This window comes from Hylobates moloch, unplaced genomic scaffold (genome assembly GCF_009828535.3).
Source record: "Hylobates moloch isolate HMO894 unplaced genomic scaffold, HMol_V3 SCAFFOLD_11, whole genome shotgun sequence".
Lineage (NCBI taxonomy): Eukaryota > Metazoa > Chordata > Mammalia > Primates > Hylobatidae > Hylobates > Hylobates moloch.
This window is the reverse complement of record NW_026652286.1, coordinates 64,987,180-65,001,979: the sequence shown is the minus strand read 5'-3', so window position 1 is coordinate 65,001,979 and position 14,800 is coordinate 64,987,180. Positions and strand designations below refer to the sequence as shown.

The 14,800-nt window shown below is 39.2% G+C and overlaps 1 protein-coding gene across 4 annotated transcripts in view; it reads right to left on the bottom strand.

Moving 5' to 3' along the window:
- Positions 1-14,800, bottom strand: part of FAT3 (FAT atypical cadherin 3) — a 679,936-nt gene that overhangs the window by 447,880 nt on the left and 217,256 nt on the right. The gene's annotated exons all lie outside the window — the stretch shown is intronic.

Genomic DNA, 14,800 nt, shown 5'->3' with positions numbered 1-14,800 from the left:
TCTTAATTTGAAATCTGGATAGGTACAAAAAAAAAATCTTCTATTTGGGGCCAAAGAACTTGGAAAGCTGACTAAAACAAGGAAAAGACTCAAATAAAGGGGAATCAACCATTTCGCTTGGCTTAAAGTGCAGCGAGCTTGGTATCAGCAGATGAGGAACATTTAACTGATCTCATTTGGTTTTACTGGTGAATAGGAAGCAAAGCAGCATCTGAATAATAATCTGTCTTGCTATGACTCATTCACTGACTCCAGGCCCTGATAACAGCTTTTGGCTACTTTCTTAACATTCAAATCCTTTCAATACAGACTTATTTTTCAAGAGAAGTGGAGCTAATAAGGAAAGATATGAATGGTGTTGGGTGGAAATCAGTAATTAAAATAGGGATATCAGGCTAGGTGTAGAGGGTCACACCTGTAATCCCAACACTTTGGGAGGCTGTAGTGGGCCAATTGCTTGAGCCCAGGAGTTCAAGATCAGCCTGGGCAACATGGTGAAACCCCACCTCTATGAAAAATACAAAAATTAGCTGGGTATGGCAGCACACACCTATAGTCCTAGCTACTCAGGAGGCAGAGGTGGGAGGGTTGCTTGAGACCAGGTTGTAGGGAGAAGGTCAAGGCTTCAGTGAGCTGTGATCTCACCACTGCACTCTAGCCTGGGTGACACAGCAAGACACTGTCTCAAAAAATATAAATAAATAAAATAGGGATAGCAAATTAGGATCACTGTGGCAGATGCTTATGATACACTTAATCACTCTCTCACCTTTTAGTCTTTTCTAAGAGTGAGTATTCATTTGTTCCATTTATCACTAACTGAATCACGGTATATAAGGTCACAATAGCACCATCCCTATGGGGTATGTGGTCCCATTATAGTACTTTAACAACCTTTCTATGCACTTCAGAAATTTCTTCTCTGCCATATTCTCTACCAACTACCACCTTTAAGTTATTGCTCAACCCCTCCCCAGTGGCAAGACATTACGATGTCCTTCATAATTTCAAAGGACCTCCATTGATTTCTAATTGCCTATTGGTCTCTACTGCTGGATTACTAGATCATTTCCTTGAAGTTATCTAAAATTACTATAAAATCCACGTTTTTGCAACAAGAATGATGCTCTTTCTTAATCTTTACAAACAGTCAGATACTATCACTTGCATACTTTTTGACATCAGTTCCCATAACATGAAATAAAGGCCAGAATCAGAGTCCAGAATCCAGAGTTAATTAGGAGAGCTCAGCAGCAGGGAGCAGTCACAGTATGGAACACTAATGCTCACTGGCTGAGAGTATACCCACAGTTAGTTCTTCTAACTCCCATTGGCTGAAAGCAAACAGTTAATTTCTAAGAGCAATCAACAGACAGAAGAGTATCCTAATGGACTGTGTTCTCTCTCTCTGTCTGTCTGCCTATATATAAAGGCCCAAATAAAATTTCAGAGAAAATAGTGCCATAAAGGATCAGAGTTATTTGAAGAAGTCTTTAAAAAGACAAGGACTCAAAAACATGCATTGCACTTGTTTAGGCATTTATTCCTATGTGACCAGTTGATGTGGGGCACCATCAAAGCTTGGGAACATGACATGCAGAAATGCACAAACACAATTATTATGATCTAAAAATTGATTTTTCTGCAACAAAGTTAATGTAGCCTACAATTAACTTCCTTCTTCACTATAAAGGACTTTTTCAGATCTTGTCCCCACTCATTATCCAGTTGCCAATTATTCACTTCCCTCTGTTTCACATGATAAGAGCTACCAAAAATAAATAAAGGGAATGTGCATTACTAAATTTCATGGAAATATCTACAGTCACATGAAAAGGAACATCCAAATACTGCCACAGTCATATGTAACTAACGTCCATATCCCTTCATTCAAGAAGGTTTATGTCTTTCCTCCCTTAATGTTTTACAAAACGTGATCTCTGGGGAATGCTGGCTGCTGTTAATTACGCATATCAAACCCCGCTGAGAGAGAGGAAACTTAATTATTCTAATTTTCAAGGTCATAGAAATATCCAAAGGTGCCAATTTGACAGTCCAAAGAATAACGCTCGCTCAAGGGAATCAGAGACAAGACATGTCATGGAAGGCTGGTTACAACCTTATCCGCGGAGCTGTGCTGAGGCTTCACTAGCTCCACCACCCAAATTAAAACGCTTAGGACGAGCTCCACCAGAGTGACCCACCAATGAACCTGACCATAAATCAGAAACACTTCTTCACCACACAAGGGGAGTGGGTAACTCTTGGTGAAGAAGGCAGTAAGGCAATTCTCTTTCCAAGATTCCTCAAGGCTGCAGCTTTCAGTCAAGTGCTTGAAAAATCACTTTGCAAAATCACCTAAACCTTCCTGCTCATCTATTGGAAGTTCAGCAAAAAGAGGGAAAAAAAAAAAAAAAGAATCACCTTGTCTAATTCTAAACTAAAGCTGTTCTACAGTCTCTGGGAAAACTATCTCCAGAGTAAATTTCAAGCCTGACCAGTAAAGATCAGGACTCTGTTTTAAAACTTCTTGATTTCTAGAGAAACCCAAGTTTGGAAGTCCAAGTTTACCAGGATTTTCAATATTGCAATTAAAAGGGGCCATACTGAAAGCCTAGTTTCTAAACAATGCAAATTCATCTAGTTAGTAATATCAAGAGAACATAATCTATAACTGTTCCATAGTATCAGTTTAGCATAGCCACAAAGGCAACGGCTATTTTAGGCTTCTAAAATTACCACCCAAGATGTAAACAGACTTAGGGATTTCATGGCTTCTGGAGCATATCTTCTGATTCACCTGATTGAGATACAGTTCCAAATTTCCATGTTTAATTCCAAATATAAGATTTACCTCATTCCTCCCACTCCTCCATAAACAGCAAATTCTTGCTGTTGCTAATTGTTTCCAGTCTTGTGTTGGAACCAAGGCCTTGTAGGAACCAGAGGCTGTGACATTATGTCTCCTTCAATCCCTCTCTCTAGCTCATTCATAAAGATCTTCCAAGAAGCCTCCTAATGGGAATTGTACCCATAAATCCCTACCCTACCCCACCCCCCACAGCCACAGGAAAGCAGACACCTGACCTTGAACACAATTTGAAGTAAGGTCCTACCCTTCAAGAAGGCTGTGCAAGCTGTCCTTGAAGAGGATGCAGTTCAGCCATCCAATGTCAAGTTTAAAAATGCAAAATTGTTAATTTTAAATATTAAACATCATGTTAAACACATTTAAAAGAAGGAGAAATTTTTAGAAGCGAGGCCTGAAGGCAATGAATGGAACCTCAACGAGGCTGCCAATGCTGAGTACAGGCAGGTCAGGCAAAGGCCGTATACACAGTTGTCAAAGCCGATTGGTGCTGGGGCAGCACTGGCCTCTCACTAAGGAGGTAGTTAGAGTTAGACAAGACAAGGCATGGGGACTGGCTAAGGAGGTAGTTAGAGTTAGACAAGACAAGGCATGGGGAAAGGAGATATGAGCTTCAGTGTACCAGGGCAGAGTCACTTTCAGAAAAAGCAAGTTCAATGGTTGGCCACGGTAACTTCAAGAAAAGGAAGTGGCCCATATTGTGGAAGGGAAAGCAGCCAGAACTTTCAACAGAAAGTTAACAGTGAAAGTAAAGATGAAGCCAATCTAAGGGAGAAAATACCTACCTATTGTTCTTGGATAATTTATATAAAATATTGTTTTGAATTCTGGATGATGAATGACTTTCCACAGTTCTTTCCTATGTCATAATTCCAATTTTTTCAATTCTGAGAAAAGCCCCAATTCAGCATAAGGTACATAAGTACAGAGACTGTATTAAACTTTGAGCTCAACTGCTAAGGATGTGTGTAACATTTGCAAGTTACTGAACTTCTCTGTGCTTCAGTTTCCTCATCTGAACTTTACCCTACACTGATTTTCATGAGGATGTATTTTCCCTAAATGCACTCCTGGCCTCTCTCCAACACTTGACCCATTCTATTCATTTCTAAGGAGGGGAAGGGGTGACTCATTGAGTTAGTGCATTTGGGAAGAATAACCAGGTATACTGCACTCAGCTCTACACTTCCTTGTCTTGGGATTAAGCTACCCATAGGGGAACCCAATTCCACTGCCCCTCCCAGAGCTCAGATGCTGCTTGGGTCAGGGTGCCAAGTGAGGAAGTTTCCACTTCTGTGTGACTAGTGCGTACATCTGCCTAGTTCTGAGATTCAGACTTGGCATGCTCATTTGGCTATGACACTAACCTGCATCCACCAACTTAGCATTTCTAATTGATAAATACAATTCTTTGGCCTGTATTCTTTCACTTTATTTCTCAGATTGTTCAGTACTCAGGCTGAGAGGGGTGATGCTTTTTTATTGGCATTGCTTGGGCTCCTCAGCAGTCTGTAAAATAGGGATGAGGATATTGTGAGGAGTAAATGAGAAAGCATCTGCAACTGCTTAGCATTGAGCCCAGGCCAGTGTGAGATTTCACTAAATGTTGGCTGAATCGGCAACCCAAGAGGCCCTGGCATAAAATGTCAGCCAGCCACACACATCTCAACTGGAGACAGAGGCTGGCACCTGAGCAGCCCCATGCTGCCCTTTGGAACTTCCTGGATAACAACATCTGTGAGCCTTGTAGCATATTCTAGAATAGCAGCATGAAAAACCAAACAGCAGAATTCAGAGATCAGTGGCTCTAAACGGGTCTTAGTGACAAGTTAAATCCCTAAGATTCTGAATGCAAAAGAGCAGGGAGAAAGGAAGCGTGAAAGCACCAGTTCTGTTTTCCCAGCACACTTTCAGCAGGCAACAAGGAAGATAAATTAATGAAGGTTGTCGGGGAGTCCAGACCTACCAAAAACTCCAGCTGTGGCTGGAAAGAGTTTATCACAGAGAATAAGAAATAGGATTTGAATCCCGAGCAAGCACCTTTTCTAAAAACTAATTCATGCTCTAACCTCAGAAATGTTTTCGTTCTCTGCCTGCAAATGTGTTCTGTGCTAACCCATGCTTATTGTAATATAGATTTTGCATCTTAAAGATTAGTAAGAATGATGTCAGTCTTAATATGAAAAGTAACTGTTTCCATGACTGTAATTTAATAACAGAACAGTCTTAGGACCTATCAATCATAATGCCATACATTTGTCTTGCACCCAGAAAACCACACACTGGCAAGTGTCACCTCTTAAATAGAAATGCACATAAGTTCAGATGCAATCATGAAAAAAAGAGGGAGAAAAATCTTGGAGAGGGAAAAATTGACCATTCAGCCTTTGAGATACGTAGATTGTGACAGCTAACGGTTAATGAATCCTTATAATTTTTGCCTTATGTTGTTCCAAGCACTTTCATAAATTAATTTACTTAATCTTCACAACAACTCTAAAAGCTAAGTGCGATTTTAATCCCAGTTTACATTAAGGGAACTGGCCACAGAAAAGCATAAAGACTTGTCTGAGGCCACGCAACTAGTAAGGGGCTGAGCCATCAGTGTCCCGGCCATGTGGTCCCAGAGTGACTTCACTCTGCCACCTTTCCCAGGTTCTCTCCCAAGCTAGAGAATGAATTTTAAAAACTTAGGGTCAATTTGAACCTAATTCTGGATCCTGCCATCTTGTCACTGTGTTTGCAAGTTTTTATTCAGCATCTACCCTTCTGCAAAGAAAGGTTCAAGCTGCTTTGGATAGGCCTGACTTTCCCTCCTACTGCTCACAAGATTACCCTTGGATAAAAGAAGCCATTCTGGTTCTTCTTGTTCCACTTCTTCTTCCAAAAACATTTCCACATCCCTGACTACCAGTCTTGGCGTACAGCAGTAGGTGGTTATGCTCACATCAGGACACAGGGGAACCCCACACAGATTCAGCAAAAGAAAAGCGCTTCTAAGTAAGACCAGGAAAATTTCATTTGTGCTATTACCATCATTGTCCTCAAATATACAGGTGTTACCTTACTTTGTACAATTACTGTAGTTCAGTTTGGGGAAAATGAAACATTCATTAGAATGGTGTTTAATTGTTTAATACTATAATATTGTTTAGCTCTTACTACACATTCAGCGGGCCAGGATGGCACAACTTGAAGTGCTCCACCTTTATTCTGTCATTGATCTCCACCTACAAGTAGGCATTACTGTCCTCATCTTACAGGAAAAAAAAAAAGGTATGACTCCAGCAGATTAAGTAACTTCCCCAAGGTGACTCAGGGAGTGAAAAGTGGAGCAAGAATTTTGGTCTAAGTCAGCCTAACTCTGAAAAATGTGCTTGAAACCACTGTACACACACACACACACACACACACACACACACACACACATGCATATACACATATACATACACATACACATATATATGAACACACACATATACACACACATTTATGTACACATACATACACACACATATGGCACACGTGTGTATCATTTTCAGTTACTTAGAGGATATTTAATAACAATTATTAGGCTACATTCAATCAACACTTTTTGGCTAATTTGTTCTGTAGTATGTGAACTCCTGCAGATTTAGAGGTAAATTTTTGATGGAGTAATCAACCTCAGAATGCTTATAATCCAGGTAATTTTAAGAGGTAGACAATGTTGGAAATACAAAGATATAAAACTGCAAGTTGAAATCTATCAACTCAGATGACTATTTGCAGATATTTCCTCTGATGACTACCTAGAACTACCTGGAACCACAGAAAATAGTTTTGCTTGGTGTAAAGTTGAATATTAAAAATACTTATTTCCACTTTCAATGATACAAAGACACCAACAGGTCAAAGACTGGAAGATCCTGTTTTTCCATTAGGGTGGGATTATGAATATAGCCTATAGGCATATAGATATCTTTACAATTTAATGCACGGAAACATGTATTACAGAATCTCCTTACATTCAAGAAAATGGTAGTATGTCTTCCTTAATAAGAAAATTGTGTAAAGGAATCAATCACCTTGAAAAATGTCTATTTCATAAGTTGTGGTTTTGATTTTTTTTTATTGAGAAGCTTATTCTAACTTGATATTGGTTAGAAAATCCAAAAACCAAACTTGCTATTAGGACCAAAAGAGAATAAAACAATCTGTGAAGTGTCTCATTGAGGAGTTGGTGGATATTCCATAGCTCAGCGGAGAGCAATAACTGTTAAGAGCTTGAGCAGAGGAGTCAAAGGGCTTCTTCCTCATGCCAGTCCCAGATCACTAAGTTAGTTGCCCAGCATCTCTCACCGGATCATAATTTCCTCACCTGTAAAATGGGAATAGTAACACTTTCCCACGTATACTAGGGAATAGTATCACCTAGGGCTATTTTGTGATTGTGCATGTAAGCACATAGTATCATTCATAACATGTGGTAGTTATTAGCTTGACATCTAGTTTGACATGCCACAGGCGTTTGTTTCTTTTTTCCAACATGATCTTAACTTGTTTAGGCTGAGGATCAGTGGCTTTAGGTCAGTGAAATATTGCATGTATATTTGACTGCACATGACAGATAAATTCCCCAAGGAGGCTGATTAATATATTCATAAATAGCAGTGATTAGCAAACAAATGAATTAAGAGTTCAATTTCCACTTCAATTGTGAACATAATTTGTTAGCATCTGACTTTTTGCTCTAACAGCAGGTTTTAGAAAGGGAAAATACTGATTAACCTGAGGTCATAACTACAAAACACCAAACTGTGAAATTCCATACCTACTTGTTAAAATCAATCCCAGTGTCCTGAACACTCTCATAATTGAAGAGAATAATAAAGAAAAAAGACCCAAGGAAACAACCACAGACCACCACCTGCTCCCCCACCCCCCCAAAAAAATGAACAGGCTCCTTGATGGGCTTATAGGTAATTTTTCCTTGTTGAAGACAATGCATACACACATATATACATTCATATATGCAAGATAAATATTAGGCCTTTCTTAACCTAAATTACCATTAGAATCATTCATAGATTGTCTTAAACATAGATACTCAGATGATTCTAAGGGTGAGTCACAGTGGACCATTATTGATCCATATGGGTTGGCTCACTCTGTTCTCTGAGTAATGTGCTTCAACAAGCCAGACAGTGGATGGAAGATTTTTTTCCCCCTCCTTGAAAGGAACCAGTTGGGAACTCTTCTGGGAGAACAATGAAAACCAGTGATTCTCAACCCAAACAGTATCGGAATCTCCTGGGGAGTTTTGAAGAACACAGCCACCCAAGCCCCATCCCCAGAGATCATGATCCCACTGCTCTGGGATGGAGCTGTATCAGTATTGTTGAAAAAAGTTCTAAAGTGATTATAAAACACAGCTGGGCTTGAGAGCTACTGACATAAAACAGTGTATTAGTGTATTAGTTTGCTTAGGCTGCCATAACAAAGTACCATAGACTGAGTTCCTTAAATAACATATTTTATTTTCTCATAGTTTGGGAGGTTAGAAGTCCAAGATCACAGTGTCAGGTCAGCAAATTTAGTTTCTTCTGTGGCTTCTCTTCTTGGCTGTCTTCTCCCCATGTCTCATATTCTGTGCCTGAGCACAAATTTCCCCCTAATGGCCTCATTTTAATTTAATTTGCTCTTTAAAGACCCTGTCTCCAAATATAGTCACATTTGGAGGCACTGGAGGTTAGGACTTTAACAAACTGTGGCTTTGGAATTTATTGTGTGCCATCAAAATGACAGAACTTTTTTCTTCTAAGACAGAAGCCATTGAAAGGGTGTAGTCATTACATTTCAAATGTGTAGTTTCTGCTAACTTCCTGTTGATGTGTCTTGAAGAAGGAGAAGGTCATATGCATTGACAGCTGCCACAATCAGATGTCCTGACTGCTATAAAACTGATCCATCTATTCCTAAAAATTAGTGTGCTTCTAAGAAAATAACATAAACTGTATGTTGCTTTTTTTCCCCAGTAATATCCATTAATATCATTAAAGTATTTTCCTTCTTGGGAGCTTGGTGGATATTTCCTCCTATGTTTGAGATGGACTCTAAATAAATTTACCATGTTTCATTCTTTCTTCTTATGACACAATTTTTATTTATTTCATTTATCAAATTTCTATATAACACTCACTCTGCGCAGGACACTGGTCCAAGACGTTTTACAAATAGGCTCATAATGTAAACTCACATTGTTTAGCACTTGCACATTTGTTGAGAAGAGGTGAATTACATGACAATATAATAGTACAAATGAAAGGATGGTGGACAGGAGACCGGGGTTCAGATCTTCTTCTTCATAATGATGTGACTTAACCTCTGGGGGCTCAGTCTTCTTGATTAACTGGGTAACTGGACTGAGTAAATCCCCAATGAGCATGTCACTTCTGGAAGGGAAAACTGGAAATGACTCGCCTTTGAAAAGAACAGATGAGAAAGGAACACAACCACCATCCCTCTCCAGGTTTATAGAGCAGATATTCTCATTTATATGGTTCACAATATTTTATTCATACATTTAGAGATATGAATTAGGATTTGGAATCAAATTTTGGCAGAAAAAAACGTCAGACTTTGAATTGGAAGTTCAAATACCAGCTCTCTTTTAAGCTATATGATGCATAGGAAATACTGTCCAAGAAACTGAGTTTCCTCACTTGTGATATCAATTCTCCCACTGGGGTGTTTAAAGTTTTAAATTAGATTCTAACACATAAAGCCAATTTGTAAATGATGAAAAATAAACAATTTGTAGGGCATCATTATGATCTCCTCTTCCTCCTCCTCTTCTTATTTTCTTCTCCTCCTCCTCACTCCTCCTCCTCCTACCTCCTCCTTCTTAACCACCTCCTCATGCTTCTTATTATTTTCATTACACCATGACACTTCAGAACAAATGATTTGAAGTGAGGTGCTCACTGAGAAATAGCCATCTTTCCACACAGAATAGATCAGTTTCTTGCAAAAGCCCTTCAGGAAATATCTCAAAATGTAATGTTTAAGGACAAAAATAAAATACATACTTCCTGCCAGACTAGCCTTGGCGACTTAAAGAATTAACTGGACAATTCTCATGTGTAAGAGACCACATGGTTATTCATCTTTGGTTTTTAACTTCTGTTCTCATCACTTACTGGCAAGAGTTCAAAAGAATCCAGGAGAACCTGAACATTTCTATAAAAGCAGATTTTAAAAACTGAGCTGTGTTAAGTTGTCAGAACAAAACCCATATGCCAGGAATGTTCTCAGTAGTTCTGCAAGGATTTGACAATACAGTACAGTGTGCGCTTGGGGACTTTCAGCTACTGACATCCCATTGCTGCTCCTCAACAGCTGTGCTAAATTAGGAAAGCTTATTTTTAGAAACAATAAACTAGGAAGAATCTCTCTTCCCTCAAAAGACTGGTTTTCTCACTTGATTTTTCTCTCATTGACTTAGAAGATTTCCTAATTGCACCTCTAAGTTTGAAAACACAAACCCATGCAAAAGTATAAGACATGAAAATATCTCTTGACTAGACATTTGAAATAGTTATATTTGTAATTAAAACGGAATCAAAACAGACATAAGAGAAATCAGCATTTGTCAGGTAGATTAACCACCCCTTGTGTTTGCATATCACTGTCGAATTGTTAAAGGGCCTTACGTATATCACGCATGGTTTTGGTTGTTATTAAAAACATATTTTAGAAATAGAAAAGAAGGGAAGCTTTATCTCCATTTTAGAGGATGCTGAGGCTCAGTGAGGTTAAGCACCTTAGCTCATGTATCTCAACTAATAGGTAGCATTAAAAAAAAATGAACCTGTCATTTGGGGTTCCTTTTAGTACGCAAGATATAGACAATGTCCTGTTTGGGGGTTGTGACGATATGGTCCTTTGGATACCAGACTAGCAGGCAAATATAAACACTTTAAAGCACATTCAATTCAGGCAGATAAACATAGTGATGAAGCCGGACCTACACAAGTCACACCTGAATTCCCTTTGCCATCAGCTCTGTGGGAAACTCTTGGTGTCTATGACTGACTGCTACTTTACAGAGTATATTAAGTCTACATTTGCAAAGTAATTTTTAAGTTTCATCAAAGCAGGGAGGCTATAGATGCATTTTATTTACTAGTTTAATTATTTATTTATATACTTATTATTTGTATTACTATTTAGAAATCTGAATACCATGCTCAAATATATTTCCTGGCCAGGCGCGGTGGCTCATGCCTGTAATCCTAGCACTTTGAGAGGCCGAGGCAGGCGGATCACGAGGTCAGGAGATCGAGACCATCCTGCCTAACACAGTGAAACCTCGTCTCTACTAAAAATACAAAAAATTAGCGGGGCATGGTGGCAGGTGCCTGTAGTCCCAACTACTCGGGAGACTGAGGCAGGAGAATGGTGTGAACACAGGAGGCAGAGCTTGTAGTGAGCCAAGATCAAGCCACTGCACTCCAGCCTGGGCAACAGAGTGAGACTCTGTCTCAAAAAAAAAAAAAAATATATATATATATACACACACACACACACACATACATGTATGTATATGCACATATATACATGTATGTATATGCACATATATACATACCCATATATGATGTATATGCACATATATACATACATATATATGTATGTACCTACATATATACATACATATATATGTATGTACCTACATATATACATACACATATATGTATGTACACACATATATACATACACATATATGTATGTACATACATATATACATACACACATGTGTATGTACATACATATATATACATATACATATGTGTATGTACATACATATATACATATACATATATGTACGTACATACTATATATATAATATATTTCCTAAGTTTTGCACTTAAAAAGGAAGTCATTTATTGTAGGGCTTCAATAGGAGGCCTCATTAGAGAAATGCACTAATTTTTAAAAGCTCTCCCTTCTTGAGTAGCTCCTGAGTCATGAACGTGTCTGCTGAAAGTGGGTATTCGAAGGTAAGACTAAGTCTTGGGGGTATCCTTCCAGAGTTCACTCAAGCAGCATCCATTTGCAAGAAGTTGATGAGGTTCTGAGTAAGACCCATCCCTAGGAGCTTCCCTGTAGTGCCTCAATCTAGAATTAATTCAGGTTGTTACTATTTATGTTTGAAATTCTTACCTAGGTCCACTTAGGCTCGTGTGTTGGTTGAGAGAAAGAGAGAAAACCTGTTTTGTGGTGTTTTAAACAGAGACTCCTCTAATTGTTTAGTTTTTTTTTTTTTTTTAAGTTGTAAATCAGTGGGACAGACAGCAGATTCTCCAGGTACTGATAGAGAGCAATGAAATGAATCAAGCAGCTGAAGCCTGATATTAAAGGCCAGCACACACTGTGGACTTCCAATTGGTCATGCTCACCCCTCCCGATTTGGGGGTCGGCTATAATTCACAGTCCGTGCTAAAATGCTATAAGAAGTATTTATTATCTTCCAGACACAATTTACTGCTTTTGATTATTCATTTTTCATTACTATGGAAAGCAAGATTAAATTGTTTCAGAAGCAACTGCTTATATTAATCTTTCAAACACATGCTCCATGTAAAACTCTGTATCAGGCAAACGGAAATAATTCTTGCTGCCAAAACAGCCACAGATAAAAGTAAACTAGCACTAAATAAAAACAGTTCTAGAGTCCAAGAAGAGGTGGAGAAACAGGAGCAGACAGAGATGATACTATGTAGAGAATTCTAAGAATGTGGGGGAAGCCGGGAGGACAGCCTATTTATTACATTAACATTTTAATTTCAAAAGTAATTTAAATTAGCATTACATTTAACTGTGAAATTAGATTACTTCTCTGTTTAACATGCAATGCACTTATGAACTTAATAAATGACAAGTAGTGAGACAGGAGTCATGTCACATCTTTGAACTCACAGGTACTGCATCTTAGTGCTGCAAGAGATTGGAAACAATGGTTTCCTTTTATGCCACAGGAGGCTGAGACCCAGCCAGGTTAAGGAATGTACCTGAGGGCACATGGCTAGTGAATAGCATAGCCAGAACTATGACCCTACAACCAACTTACAAAGGCAAGCCTATTCCATTATACTTCTCAGGTTAATGCATACTTAAAAAGTTTGGGGTTGGAAAGCACAATTATTACTAACCCTTTGGTAAAATACTACTTCCTTTCAATTTTCCCTCCTTATTGAAACTATCCCTTTCACTGCCTCCCGAAACACTTCATGGCATTCTACTTTATCTCTGTCCTCTTCCTTCTTGGTTTCTTTGATTGACACCTCCAGCACTGACCATGCATTGAATGGAAGCAGCCCTCAACATTCTATTCCCTTTCTTCTCTACAGGCTGAAGGCTCTAACTATGTACGCCACATATGAGAGCTTGCAATTCTAGCCAAAGAAGCACACTCTGACTATTCAGGGCACTCTGGAAGGGCCACAGTAATGCTCCTAGAGGCAGTTCTCAACCCAACGATGATCTGAGAGTTACAGGCAGTGGCTTTCTTGCCCTTTGGTTGGGATAAATCTGCAGGATGTTACAAACTGTTTACAGAGCTCCCAGCAGCACTGGCTCCACTTGCCCACAGTGGTCATTGGCTTAATAACAAACCATTTACTGACTCCTTTCCTTTCCCTGCCTTGCTCCTTTACTCTCCTACTAATGCTTCCAGGACCATCCCCTAATGAACTAATTGCACCCAATCCTTGCCTCTGCATCTGGGGGAACCCAAGGTAAGACCCAACACCATCCTGTACATCTCCAATACTCCTACTCTTCGGTACTTTCCATCTAGAACACACCTCTCACTCAGATCCACCTCCTCAAAACTACCCATCCTGCAGTGCTCAATACTAACCTTCCCTCCACCAGTAACCCTTAGCCAATCCCCAGGGAGAATGTCTTTAATAGCAGGCTTCGCTTCGATACCTGCCAGCTTCAGCAGGGTTTTTTTTCTTTCTTTTCTTTTTCTTTCTTTTTGAGATAGGGTCTCACTCTCTCATCCAGGATGGAGTGCAGTGGTGCAATCAATGCTCACGGCAGCCTCGACATCCTAAGCTCCAGTGACCCTCCTGCCTCAGCCTCCTGAATAGCTGGAACCACAGGCACAAACGCCTGGCTAATTTTCTTTTTGAAAGTTTTTGTAGAGACAGGGTCTCCCTATATTGCCCAGGTTGGTCTCAAACTCCTGGGCTCAATGGATCCTCCTGCCTCCACCTCCCAAAGTGCTGAGATCACAGGTGTAAGCCACCATGCCTGGCCTTTAGCAGGTCTAGTAGGAGGATAGTGATATGTATTAATATATTTACTTCCATTGCAATCCAGAGACTAAACTGTGAGCTCCTGAAAGGCAGACACCCTGTCATATCCATTCTTGCATTCACCAGAGCAACCGTGCTTCTCTGTGGTAGACATTCATTAAATGTCTGCTGAAAAAAGGTAAACTTCAAAAACAGCCATAAATAAAACCACATGTTTCTTATTGAAGGATGCTTCCTTAGGAATTTTTCTTCTTATCTTATAGGGAGAGTTCTGGCTTTCATATTGTGGAATATGAAAGTAAGTGTACCTAATAAGACATGGCATATGAGAGGAAAATGCTAAAATATTCTCAATTCTCTGTTTTAGATCAGAGGCACTGGCCTGCCTGATTTTTTAAAAGAGTATTAAAAATTGTGGGTTTTTTTATTACTTTGTGGCCTTCTGTTAACATTTGTGCAACAATGGTTCCTGTAAGTGAAGGAATTTAGACATCAGAGAATCCAATAATACACACAGTGAAATAGATCTTGAAATTCTTGACGCTTTTGCAAAAACAAAGTAAGCCTCTCCCACAGTCAGTGATCTGCCAACACAAGAGTTTCTGCCTGTATGTTTTCCTCACAC